This window comes from Cetorhinus maximus, chromosome 29, assembly GCF_964194155.1.
Source record: "Cetorhinus maximus chromosome 29, sCetMax3.hap1.1, whole genome shotgun sequence".
Classification (NCBI taxonomy): domain Eukaryota; kingdom Metazoa; phylum Chordata; class Chondrichthyes; order Lamniformes; family Cetorhinidae; genus Cetorhinus; species Cetorhinus maximus.
The window spans coordinates 5,176,097-5,191,703 of record NC_135907.1 but is presented as its reverse complement, the minus strand read 5'-3'; the positions used below and the strand labels follow the sequence as shown (position 1 = coordinate 5,191,703).

The window sequence follows — 15,607 nt, the reverse complement described above, 5'->3', positions numbered from 1 at the left end:
CCCGTAGTGAGCTCAAATTCCTTCACTTTGGATGGGCTGAGGTAGATCTCCTTGGCCGTGTTCTGCTCCAGTGGCATCTGGAGGTTCACGTAGTGAGCGGATTTTGAGATGACCTTTGCTGGAGAAGCTTCTCCAAAACTCACCCCCTCTGGGGGGTTGCTGTTCCCGGCTTCCTGGAGCTGGGGTGCGATGATTGCCTCACTGCTCCCAGATTCCAGGGGCTGTGGTGCACTGGCCTCCTCAGGTTGCAGGCCAAGTTGGGGTGCGCTGGGCTCCTTGTTGTCTCCAATTTTCTGGAGCTCGGGTGTCTCGTCCTCCAACGCCCTGGAGCTTTGCCGCCTCTTCTGTCGGTGCCGCTCTGGCACTTCATCATCCGAAGAGCTGCTGCCCTTGTCATCCGTGTCGGATGGGAGACGCCTCTTGCCGCTTCTCTGGGAAACGCCTTTGCTTCTTCTTCGCTCCCTCTTACTTTTCTTGTTCTTCACCGTCCGCCACTCCCCCTGCTGCTTTTCCACTGCTGCCTCCTCCTCCATTGATTCGCTGTCCTGAGGACTGGAAGGTTCAGGGGGTAGTGCTGTTGATTGGCTCTCTGTTGCCTCAATCTCTTTCTCCACCTTGTCTCTCTCTGTGTCCTCCTTTGTCCCGTTGAGCTCCCTGGGGGCCTTGGTGGTTGGAGTGACAAGAAACATTTCTTCTGCTTCCCCGTGGTCGGCTTTGGCTGCCTGTGCGTAAGTACGGCAGCGTTTGGGGCAGGTCCTGTAGAGGTGACTTGCCTCGCCACACAGGTTGCAGCACTTGGCCTGTTTGCAGTCTTTTGTCTGGTGCCCTTCCTGTTTGCAGATCTTGCAGAGGGAGGCGCTGCAGTTGGCCGCCACATGACCAGCCTTGCCGCATGAGCGACAATGCTTGGGTTGCCCAGCGTAGACCAGGTAGCCACGGTTTCCCCCGATAGCGAAACTGGAAGGAGGGTGGAAAATGGCTCCCTTACCATCGGTCTTTAGCGTGACCTTAAACAGGCGTTTGCCTGTCCAGATCCCCAAGTCGTCTCGAATCTCAGTGCCGCTCCCCACCTTATCGAAGTACCTGGTGAGGAAGGTGACCACGTCGGCGACAGGGACGAAGGGGTTGTACACATGCACCATCACCTCACGTTCCCGTTGCAACGGCAGAGAAAAGTGCGGCTCCGCCGTCAGGATCTTCATCTCCGGCAGGTCTCTCTTCTCCTCGAACACCCTCAGGAGCCGGACGCAGTCTGCCACTCGCTTGAACGTGACGTCGAAATAACCACCTTTGCGGGAGTCGTGCAGGGTGAAGATCTCCGTAGCTTGGAAGCCGCACGCCTTCAACAGGATCCTCCTGGTGAAGAAGCCCCGATCCATAGGTGATCCTCCTTCGTCGCTGTGGTTCACCGTGACTCGGACGGTGATAGGTAACCCACGGTATGGATTCGGATTGCGATTGGTTATCGCCCTTCCATCCCGACCTTGCCTTGGCAGGACCATGGTGTCGCCCCTGCAACACTACACTTGATCTTAGCCAAAAGGCCGAGAAGCGATGAGAAAGAAAGAAAGTTGTGTTTTGAAAGATGCGCATGTTGAAAAGTAAAGAAAGCAGATGTTTGTAAGAAATCTATTTTTAGCATTGAAAATCCCCTGGAAAGGGGTGGTGCACCATTCCCAGAGATACTGCAATACCGGGTCGATGCGTGGAGTGGACGGAGCAAGCCCCTACTCCATCTCCCTGCTCCAAAAATCAATTTAATATATGGTCCCCAGATAAGGGACGTATCAGATATTAAACTGATAAGAACAGATTTTTTTTTTTTTTTTTATTGTAAAAATATACTTTATTCATAAAAAATCTTCAATCACATTCAAAACCATTTCAAAAACAACATTACAAGGGTACAATCCAGGTTAAACTTTTACAAAATGTATCACCAGGTGCATCAGTACAAACAATATTACAATCATTTACAGCCTTTCATTTTGATCTGTACAGCCCGAGGGGCTCTAAACAGTTCCCAGTCTCTCGGTGCGCTGTGGTTGAAAGGTCTTAGACAGCGACCCTTCCCCATTGCGCCTTTGCGGCAGCTGCCCCAAGCTTTAGTGCGTCCCTCAGCACGTAGTCCTGGACTTTGGATTGTGCCAGTCCGCAACAATCGGTCGGGGACAACTCTTTGTGCTGGAAGACCAACAAGTTTCGGGCAGACCAAAGCGCCTCTTTCACCGAGTTGATGATCCTCCAGCTGCAGTCGATGTTTGTCTCGGTGTGTGTCCCTGGGAACAGCCCGTAGAGCACAGAGTCCTGTGTCACAGAACTGCTCGGGATGAACCTCGACAGCAACCACTGCATCTCTCTCCAGACTTTCTTTGCAAAGGCACAATCCACAAGGAGGTGAACAACGGTCTCTTCCCCACCACAGCCACCTCGAGGGCAACGTGCAGAGGGGGTGAGACTCCTGGCGTGTACAAAGGATCTGACGGGGAGGGCCTTTCTCACCACCAGCCAAGCTACGTCTTGGTGCTTGTTGGAAAGTTCTGGCGATGAGGCATTCTGCCAAATGACTTTGACAGTCTGCTCGGGGAACCATCCCACAGGGTCCACCCTCTCCTTCTCCCTCAGGGCCTCTAGGACGTTACGTGCTGACCACTGCCTGATGGACTTGTGGTCAAAGGTGTTTTTCTGCATAAATTTTTCCACCAGGGACAGGTGGTACGGCACGGTCCAACTACTTGGAGCGTTCCGCGGCAGCGTGGCCAGACCCATCCTTCGCAACACCGGGGACAGGTAGAACCTCAGCACGTAGTGACACTTGGTGTTTGCGTACTGAGGGTCTACGCACCGCTTGATGCAGCCGCACACAAAGGTGGCCATCAGTATGAGGGCGATGTTGGGCACGTTTTTTCCCCCTTTATCTAGAGGCCTGTACATCGCGTCCCTGCAGACACGATCCATTTTCGACCTCCAGATAAAGCGGAAGATGGCTCGAGTGATCGCCATCGCGCAGGAGTGTGGAATGGGCCAGACCTGCGCCACGTACAGCAACAGCGAGAGTACCTCACACCTGATGACCAGGTTCTTACCCGCAATGGAGAGGGAGCGTCGCTCCCACATGCCCAGTTTCCTTTTCACCATAGCCACTCGCTCCTTCCAGTTTCTAACGCATGCCCCGGTCCCTCCGAACCATATCCCCAGCACCTTCAGGCCGTCAGCCCTGACAGTGAAGGGGACAAAGGATCGGTCAGCCCACTTCCCAAAGAACATGGCCTCGCTCTTCCCACGATTTACCTTGGCTCCCGAGGCCAGTTCGAACTGGTCGCAGACGTGCATCAGTCTGCGCACCGACAGCGGATCCGAGCAGAAGACGGCGACGTCGTCCATGTACAGGGAGGCTTTTACCTGAGTGCCTCCACTGCCTGGGATCGTCACTCCTCTTATGCCCGGATCCTTCCTGATGGACTCGGCAAAGGGTTCTATGCAGCACACAAAAAGGACAGGCGAGAGAGGGCAGCCCTGCCTGACTCCAGATTTAATCGGAAAGCTATCTGTTTCCCACCCATTGATTGAGACTGCGCTACTGATGTTAGTGTAGAGCAGTTGGATCCAATTTCGAATTCCCTCCCCAAAGCCCATTTTGGAGAGCACATCCCCCATGTAGGTGTGCGATATTCTGTCAAAGGCCTTCTCCTGATCCAAGCTGATGAGGCAGGTATCCACACCCCTGTCCTGTACATAGGCAATCGTATCCCTGAGCAGCGCCAGGCTGTCAGAGATCTTCCTGCCTGGCACAGAGCAGGTCTGGTCAGGGTGAATCACCAATTCCAGAGCGGATTTGACCCGGTTGGCGATGACCTTGGACAGAATCTTATAGTCCATATTCAACAGTGAAATGGGTCGCCAATTTCTAATTTCCTCCCTTTCCCCCTTGTGCTTGTAGATGAGGGTGATGATGCCTTTCCTCATGGATTCTGACATGCTGCCGGCCAGGAGCATACTCTCGTACACTTCTAGCAGGTCTGGGCCGATCAAGTCCCACAGAGCCGAATACAACTCCGCCGGCAGGCCGTCGCTTCCGGGGGTTTTACTCTTCTCGAAGGACTCGAGGGCCTTAGTCAGTTCGTCAGGAGTTAGCGGTTTGTCTAGGCTCTCCCGCGTACTGTGGTCTAGGACCTCCGTGATAGAGGACAGGAAGGACTGGGAGGCCGTGCTGTCCGTGGGCTTCACGTCATACAGTCCGGCATAAAAGGATTTGCTGATCCTCAGAATGTCGGACCGTGATGACTTTACTGAGCCGTCTTCTTCCTTCAGGCTGCTGATCACAGAGCGCTCTCTGTGTACCTTTTGGAAGAAGAAACGTGAGCACGTCTCATCCTGCTCCACGGAGCGGACTCTGGAACGGAAGATGATCTTGGAGGCCTCCGAGGCAAAGTGCGAGGCTTGCTGGCCCTTCACCTCTTGGAGCTCCTCCTTGACATCGACCCCCATCGACTGCAGCCGGAGCAGATTCTGCATCTTTTCCTGGAGTCGGGACATTTCCCTCTGTTCCTTTCTAGCTTTCTGGGTGCCTTTGCGGATGAAAAACCTCTTGATGCTTCCCTTGATCACTTCCCACCAGTGTGTCAGGGACTCAAAGAGGGGTTTCACGGTTCTCCAACCTTTGTACTCCCTCTTGAGCTCCTCAATGTTCTCTGGGGTCAGCAGTTGCACATTTAGCTTCCATGCCCCCCTGCCCACCCTCAGGTCTTCCTCCAAGTGGCAGTCCGCCAGTAGGAGGCAGTGGTCAGAGAAGAACACCGGCTTGACCTCGGTGGATCTGACTGTGAATGCACGGGACACAAACAGGAAGTCTATCCTGGAACGAATGGACCCGTCTGGCCGCGACCAGGTGTATCTACGCTGCGCTCCGTCTGCAGGGTTGCTGAAGACGTCGTGCAGCTTGGCATCCTTAACTGTTTCCATCAGGGATCTGGACGTAGCGTCCAATCTGCTTCCGGCCCTGCTGGATCGTCCAGCCGCATCGATGATGCAGTTGAAGTCCCCGCCCAGAATGACCGGCCTGGAGGTCGCCAGCAGCAGTGGGAGCTGCTGAAAAACCTCCAGCCGCTCAGCCCCTTGTGCCGGGCCGTACACGTTTATTAACCGGAGTGGAGCGTTCTTGTACATTACGTCTGCTACCAGGAGTCGCCCGCCCACCACCTCCTTGACCTCGGAGACGGTGAAGTTGCCTCCCCGCAGCAGAATACCCAGGCCGGAGGAACGAGAGTCGTTTCCGCCCGACCAGATCGATGGCCCGTGGGACCACCATCGTGACCATTGCCTGTAGGAGCTGAGGTGCGGTATGGCACACTCCTGCAGAAACAACAGGTCAGCTTTGACCTTGGCTAGGTAGTCCAAGGTCGCAACACATCGCGTAGTAGATTTAATGCTACGCACATTTATGGATACAATCTTTAAACCCATATTAAAGCATTTATTCTCCTACCAAACCCACTGTCTCTGAGAGTCCCAGACCTTTAGTCTGCTCCTTCATACCCGTAGTGAGCTCAAATTCCTTCTTAGCCAAAAGGCCGAGAAGCGATGAGAAAGAAAGAAAGTTGTGTTTTGAAAGATGTGCATGTTGAAAAGTAAAGAAAGCAGATGTTTGTAAGAAATCTATTTTTAGCATTGAAAATCCCCTGGAAAGGGGTGGTGCACCATTCCCAGAGATACTGCAATACCAGGTCGATGCGTGGAGTGGACAGAGCAAGCCCCTATTCCATCTCCCTGCTCCAAAAATCAATTTAATATATGGTCCCCAGATAAGGGACGTATCAGATATTAAACTGATAAGAACAGATTTTTTTTTTTTTTTGTAAAAATATACTTTATTCATAAAAATCTTCAATCACATTCAAAACCATTTCAAAAACAACATTACAAGGGTACAATCCAGGTTAAACTTTTACAAAATGTATCACCAGGTGCATCAGTACAAACAATATTACAGTCATTTACAGCCTTTCATTTTGATCTGTACAGCCCGAGGGGCTCTAAACAGTTCCCAGTCTCTCGGTGCGCTGTGGTAGAAAGGTCTTAGACAGCGACCCTTCCCCATTGCGCCTTTGCGGCAGCTGCCCCAAGCTTTAGTGCGTCCCTCAGCACGTAGTCCTGGACTTTGGATTGTGCCAGTCCGCAACAATCGGTCGGGGACAAATCTTTGTGCTGGAAGACCAACAAGTTTCGGGCAGACCAAAGCGCGTCTTTCACCGAGTTGATGATCCTCCAGCTGCAGTTGATGTTTGTCTCGGTGTGTGTCCCTGGGAACAGCCCGTAGAGCACAGAGTCCTGTGTCACAGAACTGCTCGGGATGAACCTCGACAGCAACCACTGCATCTCTCTCCAGACTTTCTTTGCAAAGGCACAATCCACAAGGAGGTGAACAACGGTCTCTTCCCCACCACAGCCACCTCGAGGGCATCGTGCAGAGGGGGTGAGCCTCCTGGCGTGTAGGAAGGATCTGACGGGGAGGGCCTTTCTCACCACCAGCCAAGCTACGTCTTGGTGCTTGTTGGAAAGTTCTGGCGATGAGGCATTCTGCCAAATGACTTTAACAGTCTGCTCGGGGAACCATCCCACAGGGTCCACCCTCTCCTTATCCCTCAGGGCCTCTAGGACGTTACGTGCTGACCACTGCCTGATGGACTTGTGGTCAAAGGTGTTTTTCTGCATAAATTTTTCCACCAGGGACAGGTGGTACGGCACGGTCCAACTACTTGGAGCGTTCCGCGGCAGCGTGGCCAGACCCATCCTTCGCAACACCGGGGACAGGTAGAACCTCAGCACGTAGTGACACTTGGTGTTTGCGTACTGAGGGTCTACGCACCGCTTGATGCAGCCGCACACAAAGGTGGCCATCAGTATGAGGGCGATGTTGGGCACGTTTTTTCCCCCTTTATCTAGAGGCTTGTACATCGCGTCCCTGCAGACACGATCCATTTTCGACCTCCAGATAAAGCGGAAGATGGCTCGAGTGATCGCCATCGCGCAGGAGTGTGGAATGGGCCAGACCTGCGCCACGTACAGCAACAGCGAGAGTACCTCACACCTGATGACCAGGTTCTTACCCGCAATGGAGAGGGAGCGTCGCTCCCACATGCCCAGTTTCCTTTTCACCATAGCCACTCGCTCCTTCCAGTTTCTAACGCATGCCCCGGTCCCTCCGAACCATATCCCCAGCACCTTCAGGCCGTCAGCCCTGACAGTGAAGGGGACAAAGGATCGGTCAGCCCACTTCCCAAAGAACATGGCCTCGCTCTTCCCACGATTTACCTTGGCTCCCGAGGCCAGTTCGAACTGGTCGCAGACGTGCATCAGTCTGCGCACCGACAGCGGATCCGAGCAGAAGACGGCGACGTCGTCCATGTACAGGGAGGCTTTTACCTGAGTGCCTCCACTGCCTGGGATCGTCACTCCTCTTATGCCCGGATCCTTCCTGATGGACTCGGCAAAGGGTTCTATGCAGCACACAAAAAGGACAGGCGAGAGAGGGCAGCCCTGCCTGACTCCAGATTTAATCGGAAAGCTATCTGTTTCCCACCCATTGATTGAGACTGCGCTACTGATGTTAGTGTAGAGCAGTTGGATCCAATTTCGAATTCCCTCCCCAAAGCCCATTTTGGAGAGCACATCCCCCATGTAGGTGTGCGATATTCTGTCAAAGGCCTTCTCCTGATCCAAGCTGATGAGGCAGGTATCCACACCCCTGTCCTGTACATAGGCAATCGTATCCCTGAGCAGCGCCAGGCTGTCAGAGATCTTCCTGCCTGGCACAGAGCAGGTCTGGTCAGGGTGAATCACCAATTCCAGAGCGGATTTGACCCGGTTGGCGATGACCTTGGACAGAATCTTATAGTCCACATTCAACAGTGAAATGGGTCGCCAATTTCTAATTTCCTCCCTTTCCCCCTTGTGCTTGTAGATGAGGGTGATGATGCCTTTCCTCATGGATTCTGACATGCTGCCGGCCAGGAGCATACTCTCGTACACTTCTAGCAGGTCTGGGCCGATCAAGTCCCACAGAGCCGAATACAACTCCGCCGGCAGGCCGTCGCTTCCGGGGGTTTTACTCTTCTCGAAGGACTCGAGGGCCTTAGTCAGTTCGTCAGGAGTTAGCGGTTTGTCTAGGCTCTCCCGCGTACTGTGGTCTAGGACCTCCGTGATAGAGGACAGGAAGGACTGGGAGGCCGTGCTGTCCGTGGGCTTCACGTCATACAGTCCGGCATAAAAGGATTTGCTGATCCTCAGAATGTCGGACCGTGATGACTTTACTGAGCCGTCTTCTTCCTTCAGGCTGCTGATCACAGAGCGCTCTCTGTGTACCTTTTGGAAGAAGAAACGTGAGCACGTCTCATCCTGCTCCACGGAGCGGACTCTGGAACGGAAGATGATCTTGGAGGCCTCCGAGGCAAAGTGCGAGGCTTGCTGGCCCTTCACCTCTTGGAGCTCCTCCTTGACATCGACCCCCATCGACTGCAGCCGGAGCAGATTCTGCATCTTTTCCTGGAGTCGGGACATTTCCCTCTGTTCCTTTCTAGCTTTCTGGATGCCTTTGCGGATGAAAAACCTCTTGATGCTTCCCTTGATCACTTCCCACCAGTCTGTCAGGGACTCAAAGAGGGGTTTCACGGTTCTCCAACCTTTGTACTCCCTCTTGAGCTCCTCAATGTTCTCTGGGGTCAGCAGTTGCACATTTAGCTTCCATGCCCCCCTGCCCACCCTCAGGTCTTCCTCCAAGTGGCAGTCCGCCAGTAGGAGGCAGTGGTCAGAGAAGAACACCGGCTTGACGTCGGTGGATCTGACTGTGAATGCACGGGACACAAACAGGAAGTCTATCCTGGAACGAATGGACCCGTCTGGCCGCGACCAGGTGTATCTACGCTGCGCTCCGTCTGCAGGGTTGCTGAAGACGTCGTGCAGCTTGGCATCCTTAACTGTTTCCATCAGGGATCTGGACGTAGCGTCCAATCTGCTTCCGGCCCTGCTGGATCGTCCAGCCGCATCGATGATGCAGTTGAAGTCCCCGCCCAGAATGACCGGCCTGGAGGTCGCCAGCAGCAGTGGGAGCTGCTGAAAAACCTCCAGCCGCTCAGCCCCTTGTGCCGGGCCGTACACGTTTATTAACCGGAGTGGAGCGTTCTTGTACATTACGTCTGCTACCAGGAGTCGCCCGCCCACCACCTCCTTGACCTCGGAGACGGTGAAGTTGCCTCCCCGCAGCAGAATACCCAGGCCGGAGGAACGAGAGTCGTTTCCGCCCGACCAGATCGATGGCCCGTGGGACCACCATCGTGACCATTGCCTGTAGGAGCTGAGGTGCGGTATCGCACACTCCTGCAGAAACAACAGGTCAGCTTTGACCTTGGCTAGGTAGTCCAAGGTCGCAACACATCGCGTAGTAGATTTAATGCTACGCACATTTATGGATACAATCTTTAAACCCATATTAAAGCATTTATTCTCCTACCAAACCCACTGTCTCTGAGAGTCCCAGACCTTTAGTCTGCTCCTTCATACCCGTAGTGAGCTCAAATTCCTTCTTAGCCAAAAGGCCGAGAAGCGATGAGAAAGAAAGAAAGTTGTGTTTTGAAAGATGTGCATGTTGAAAAGTAAAGAAAGCAGATGTTTGTAAGAAATCTATTTTTAGCATTGAAAATCCCCTGGAAAGGGGTGGTGCACCATTCCCAGAGATACTGCAATACCAGGTCGATGCGTGGAGTGGACAGAGCAAGCCCCTATTCCATCTCCCTGCTCCAAAAATCAATTTAATATATGGTCCCCAGATAAGGGACGTATCAGATATTAAACTGATAAGAACAGATTTTTTTTTTTTTTTGTAAAAATATACTTTATTCATAAAAATCTTCAATCACATTCAAAACCATTTCAAAAACAACATTACAAGGGTACAATCCAGGTTAAACTTTTACAAAATGTATCACCAGGTGCATCAGTACAAACAATATTACAGTCATTTACAGCCTTTCATTTTGATCTGTACAGCCCGAGGGGCTCTAAACAGTTCCCAGTCTCTCGGTGCGCTGTGGTAGAAAGGTCTTAGACAGCGACCCTTCCCCATTGCGCCTTTGCGGCAGCTGCCCCAAGCTTTAGTGCGTCCCTCAGCACGTAGTCCTGGACTTTGGATTGTGCCAGTCCGCAACAATCGGTCGGGGACAAATCTTTGTGCTGGAAGACCAACAAGTTTCGGGCAGACCAAAGCGCGTCTTTCACCGAGTTGATGATCCTCCAGCTGCAGTTGATGTTTGTCTCGGTGTGTGTCCCTGGGAACAGCCCGTAGAGCACAGAGTCCTGTGTCACAGAACTGCTCGGGATGAACCTCGACAGCAACCACTGCATCTCTCTCCAGACTTTCTTTGCAAAGGCACAATCCACAAGGAGGTGAACAACGGTCTCTTCCCCACCACAGCCACCTCGAGGGCATCGTGCAGAGGGGGTGAGACTCCTGGCGTGTAGGAAGGATCTGACGGGGAGGGCCTTTCTCACCACCAGCCAAGCTACGTCTTGGTGCTTGTTGGAAAGTTCTGGCGATGAGGCATTCTGCCAAATGACTTTAACAGTCTGCTCGGGGAACCATCCCACAGGGTCCACCCTCTCCTTATCCCTCAGGGCCTCTAGGACGTTACGTGCTGACCACTGCCTGATGGACTTGTGGTCAAAGGTGTTTTTCTGCATAAATTTTTCCACCAGGGACAGGTGGTACGGCACGGTCCAACTACTTGGAGCGTTCCGCGGCAGCGTGGCCAGACCCATCCTTCGCAACACCGGGGACAGGTAGAACCTCAGCACGTAGTGACACTTGGTGTTTGCGTACTGAGGGTCTACGCACCGCTTGATGCAGCCGCACACAAAGGTGGCCATCAGTATGAGGGCGATGTTGGGCACGTTTTTTCCCCCTTTATCTAGAGGCTTGTACATCGCGTCCCTGCAGACACGATCCATTTTCGACCTCCAGATAAAGCGGAAGATGGCTCGAGTGATCGCCATCGCGCAGGAGTGTGGAATGGGCCAGACCTGCGCCACGTACAGCAACAGCGAGAGTACCTCACACCTGATGACCAGGTTCTTACCCGCAATGGAGAGGGAGCGTCGCTCCCACATGCCCAGTTTCCTTTTCACCATAGCCACTCGCTCCTTCCAGTTTCTAACGCATGCCCCGGTCCCTCCGAACCATATCCCCAGCACCTTCAGGCCGTCAGTGAAGGGGACAAAGGATCGGTCAGCCCAGTTCCCAAAGAACATGGCCTCGCTCTTCCCACGATTTACCTTGGCTCCCGAGGCCAGTTCGAACTGGTCGCAGACGTGCATCAGTCTGCGCACCGACAGCGGATCCGAGCAGAAAACGGCGACGTCGTCCATGTACAGGGAGGCTTTTACCTGAGTGCCTCCACTGCCTGGGATCGTCACTCCTCTTATGCCCGGATCCTTCCTGATGGACTCGGCAAAGGGTTCTATGCAGCACACGAAAAGGACAGGCGAGAGAGGGCAGCCCTGCCTGACTCCAGATTTAATCGGAAAGCTATCTGTTTCCCACCCATTGATTGAGACTGCGCTACTGATGTTAGTGTAGAGCAGTTGGATCCAATTTCGAATTCCCTCCCCAAAGCCCATTTTGGAGAGCACATCCCCCATGTAGGTGTGCGATATTCTGTCAAAGGCCTTCTCCTGATCCAAGCTGATGAGGCAGGTATCCACACCCCTGTCCTGTACATAGGCAATCGTATCCCTGAGCAGCGCCAGGCTGTCAGAGATCTTCCTGCCTGGCACAGAGCAGGTCTGGTCAGGGTGAATCACCAATTCCAGAGCGGATTTGACCCGGTTGGCGATGACCTTGGACAGAATCTTATAGTCCACATTCAACAGTGAAATGGGTCGCCAATTTCTAATTTCCTCCCTTTCCCCCTTGTGCTTGTAGATGAGGGTGATGATGCCTTTCCTCATGGATTCTGACATGCTGCCGGCCAGGAGCATACTCTCGTACACTTCTAGCAGGTCTGGGCCGATCAAGTCCCACAGAGCCGAATACAACTCCGCCGGCAGGCCGTCGCTTCCGGGGGTTTTACTCTTCTCGAAGGACTCGAGGGCCTTAGTCAGTTCGTCAGGAGTTAGCGGTTTGTCTAGGCTCTCCCGCGTACTGTGGTCTAGGACCTCCGTGATAGAGGACAGGAAGGACTGGGAGGCCGTGCTGTCCGTGGGCTTCACGTCATACAGTCCGGCATAAAAGGATTTGCTGATCCTCAGAATGTCGGACCGTGATGACTTTACTGAGCCGTCTTCTTCCTTCAGGCTGCTGATCACAGAGCGCTCTCTGTGTACCTTTTGGAAGAAGAAACGTGAGCACGTCTCCTCCTGCTCCACGGAGCGGACTCTGGAACGGAAGATGATCTTGGAGGCCTCCGAGGCAAAGTGCGAGGCTTGCTGGCCCTTCACCTCTTGGAGCTCCTCCTTGACATCGACCCCCATCGACTGCAGCCGCAGCAGATTCTGCATCTTTTCCTGGAGTCGGGACATTTCCCTCTGTTCCTTTCTAGCTTTCTGGGTGCCTTTGAGGATGAAAAACCTCTTGATGCTTCCCTTCATCACTTCCCACCAGTGTGTCAGGGACTCAAAGAGGGGTTTCACGGTTCTCCAACCTTTGTAATCCCTCTTGAGCTCCTCAATGTTCTCTGGGGTCAGCAGTTGCACATTTAGCTTCCATGCCCCCCTGCCCACCCTCAGGTCTTCCTCCAAGTGGCAGTCCGCCAGTAGGAGGCAGTGGTCAGAGAAGAACACCGGCTTGACGTCGGTGGATCTGACTGTGAATGCACGGGACACAAACAGGAAGTCTATCCTGGAACGAATGGACCCGTCTGGCCGCGACCAGGTGTATCTACGCTGCGCTCCGTCTGCAGGGTTGCTGAAGACGTCGTGCAGCTTGGCATCCTTAACTGTTTCCATCAGGGATCTGGACGTAGCGTCCAATCTGCTTCCGGCCCTGCCGGATCGTCCAGCCGCTTCGATGATGCAGTTGAAGTCCCCGCCCAGAATGACCGGCCTGGAGGTCGCCAGCAGCAGTGGGAGCTGCTGAAAAACCTCCAGCCGCTCAGCCCCTTGTGCCGGGCCGTACACGTTAATTAACCGGAGTGGAGCGTTCTTGTACATTACGTCTGCTACCAGGAGTCGCCCGCCCACCACCTCCTTGACCTCGGAGACGGTGAAGTTGCCTCCCCGCAGCAGAATACCCAGGCCGGAGGAACGAGAGTCGTTTCCGCCCGACCAGATCGATGGCCCGTGGGACCACCATCGTGACCATTGCCTGTAGGAGCTGAGGTGCGGTATGGCACACTCCTGCAGAAACAACAGGTCAGCTTTGACCTTGGCTAGGTAGTCCAAGGTCGCAACACATCGCGTAGTAGATTTAATGCTACGCACATTTATGGATACAATCTTTAAACCCATATTAAAGCATTTATTCTCCTACCAAACCCACTGTCTCTGAGAGTCCCAGACCTTTAGTCTGCTCCTTCATACCCGTAGTGAGCTCAAATTCCTTCTTAGCCAAAAGGCCGAGAAGCGATGAGAAAGAAAGAAAGTTGTGTTTTGAAAGATGTGCATGTTGAAAAGTAAAGAAAGCAGATGTTTGTAAGAAATCTATTTTTAGCATTGAAAATCCCCTGGAAAGGGGTGGTGCACCATTCCCAGAGATACTGCAATACCAGGTCGATGCGTGGAGTGGACAGAGCAAGCCCCTATTCCATCTCCCTGCTCCAAAAATCAATTTAATATATGGTCCCCAGATAAGGGACGTATCAGATATTAAACTGATAAGAACAGATTTTTTTTTTTTTTTTTTTTTGTAAAAATATACTTTATTCATAAAAATCTTCAATCACATTCAAAACCATTTCAAAAACAACATTACAAGGGTACAATCCAGGTTAAACTTTTACAAAATGTATCACCAGGTGCATCAGTACAAACAATATTACAGTCATTTACAGCCTATCATTTTGATCTGTACAGCCCGAGGGGCTCTAAACAGTTCCCAGTCTCTCGGTGCGCTGTGGTAGAAAGGTCTTAGACAGCGACCCTTCCCCATTGCGCCTTTGCGGCAGCTGCCCCAAGCTTTAGTGCGTCCCTCAGCACGTAGTCCTGGACTTTGGATTGTGCCAGTCCGCAACAATCGGTCGGGGACAACTCTTTGTGCTGGAAGACCAACAAGTTTCGGGCAGACCAAAGCGCGTCTTTCACCGAGTTGATGATCCTCCAGCTGCAGTTGATGTTTGTCTCGGTGTGTGTCCCTGGGAACAGCCCGTAGAGCACAGAGTCCTGTGTCACAGAACTGCTCGGGATGAACCTCGACAGCAACCACTGCATCTCTCTCCAGACTTTCTTTGCAAAGGCACAATCCACAAGGAGGTGAACAACGGTCTCTTCCCCACCACAGCCACCTCGAGGGCATCGTGCAGAGGGGGTGAGACTCCTGGCGTGTAGGAAGGATCTGACGGGGAGGGCCTTTCTCACCACCAGCCAAGCTACGTCTTGGTGCTTGTTGGAAAGTTCTGGCGATGAGGCATTCTGCCAAATGACTTTGACAGTCTGCTCGGGGAACCATCCCACAGGGTCCACCCTCTCCTTATCCCTCAGGGCCTCTAGGACGTTACGTGCTGACCACTGCCTGATGGACTTGTGGTCAAAGGTGTTTTTCTGCATAAATTTTTCCACCAGGGACAGGTGGTACGGCACGGTCCAACTACTTGGAGCGTTCCGCGGCAGCGTGGCCAGACCCATCCTTCGCAACACCGGGGACAGGTAGAACCTCAGCACGTAGTGACACTTGGTGTTTGCGTACTGAGGGTCTACGCACCGCTTGATGCAGCCGCACACAAAGGTGGCCATCAGTATGAGGGCGATGTTGGGCACGTTTTTTCCCCCTTTATCTAGAGGCTTGTACATCGCGTCCCTGCAGACACGATCCATTTTCGACCTCCAGATAAAGCGGAAGATGGCTCGAGTGATCGCCATCGCGCAGGAGTGTGGAATGGGCCAGACCTGCGCCACGTACAGCAACAGCGAGAGTACCTCACACCTGATGACCAGGTTCTTACCCGCAATGGAGAGGGAGCGTCGCTCCCACATGCCCAGTTTCCTTTTCACCATAGCCACTCGCTCCTTCCAGTTTCTAACGCATGCCCCGGTCCCTCCGAACCATATCCCCAGCACCTTCAGGCCGTCAGCCCTGACAGTGAAGGGGACAAAGGATCGGTCAGCCCAGTTCCCAAAGAACATGGCCTCGCTCTTCCCACGATTTACCTTGGCTCCCGAGGCCAGTTCGAACTGGTCGCAGACGTGCATCAGTCTGCGCACCGACAGCGGATCCGAGCAGAAGACGGCGACGTCGTCCATGTACAGGGAGGCTTTTACCTGAGTGCCTCCACTGCCTGGGATCGTCACTCCTCTTATGCCCGGATCCTTCCTGATGGACTCGGCAAAGGGTTCTATGCAGCACACAAAAAGGACAGGCGAGAGAGGGCAGCCCTGCCTGACTCCAGATTTAATTGGAAAGCTATCT

At 53.2% G+C, this 15,607-nt stretch overlaps 2 non-coding genes and 2 pseudogenes across 2 annotated transcripts; all 4 read right to left on the bottom strand.

Moving 5' to 3' along the window:
- Positions 1 to 1,660: 1,660 nt before the first annotated feature.
- On the bottom strand, positions 1,661 to 1,843 carry LOC144669765 (U2 spliceosomal RNA). The gene has a single exon (XR_013573733.1). It is a non-coding gene; the product is annotated as a U2 spliceosomal RNA (small nuclear RNA).
- Positions 1,844 to 5,686: 3,843 nt separating this feature from the next.
- On the bottom strand, positions 5,687 to 5,864 carry LOC144669812 (U2 spliceosomal RNA; annotated as a pseudogene).
- A 3,842-nt stretch (positions 5,865 to 9,706) lies between these two features.
- LOC144669811 (U2 spliceosomal RNA) lies at positions 9,707 to 9,884 on the bottom strand (annotated as a pseudogene).
- A 3,833-nt stretch (positions 9,885 to 13,717) lies between these two features.
- Positions 13,718 to 13,901, bottom strand: LOC144669826 (U2 spliceosomal RNA). Its single transcript, XR_013573754.1, has one exon. It is a non-coding gene; the product is annotated as a U2 spliceosomal RNA (small nuclear RNA).
- Between the last annotated feature and the right edge of the window lie 1,706 nt (positions 13,902 to 15,607).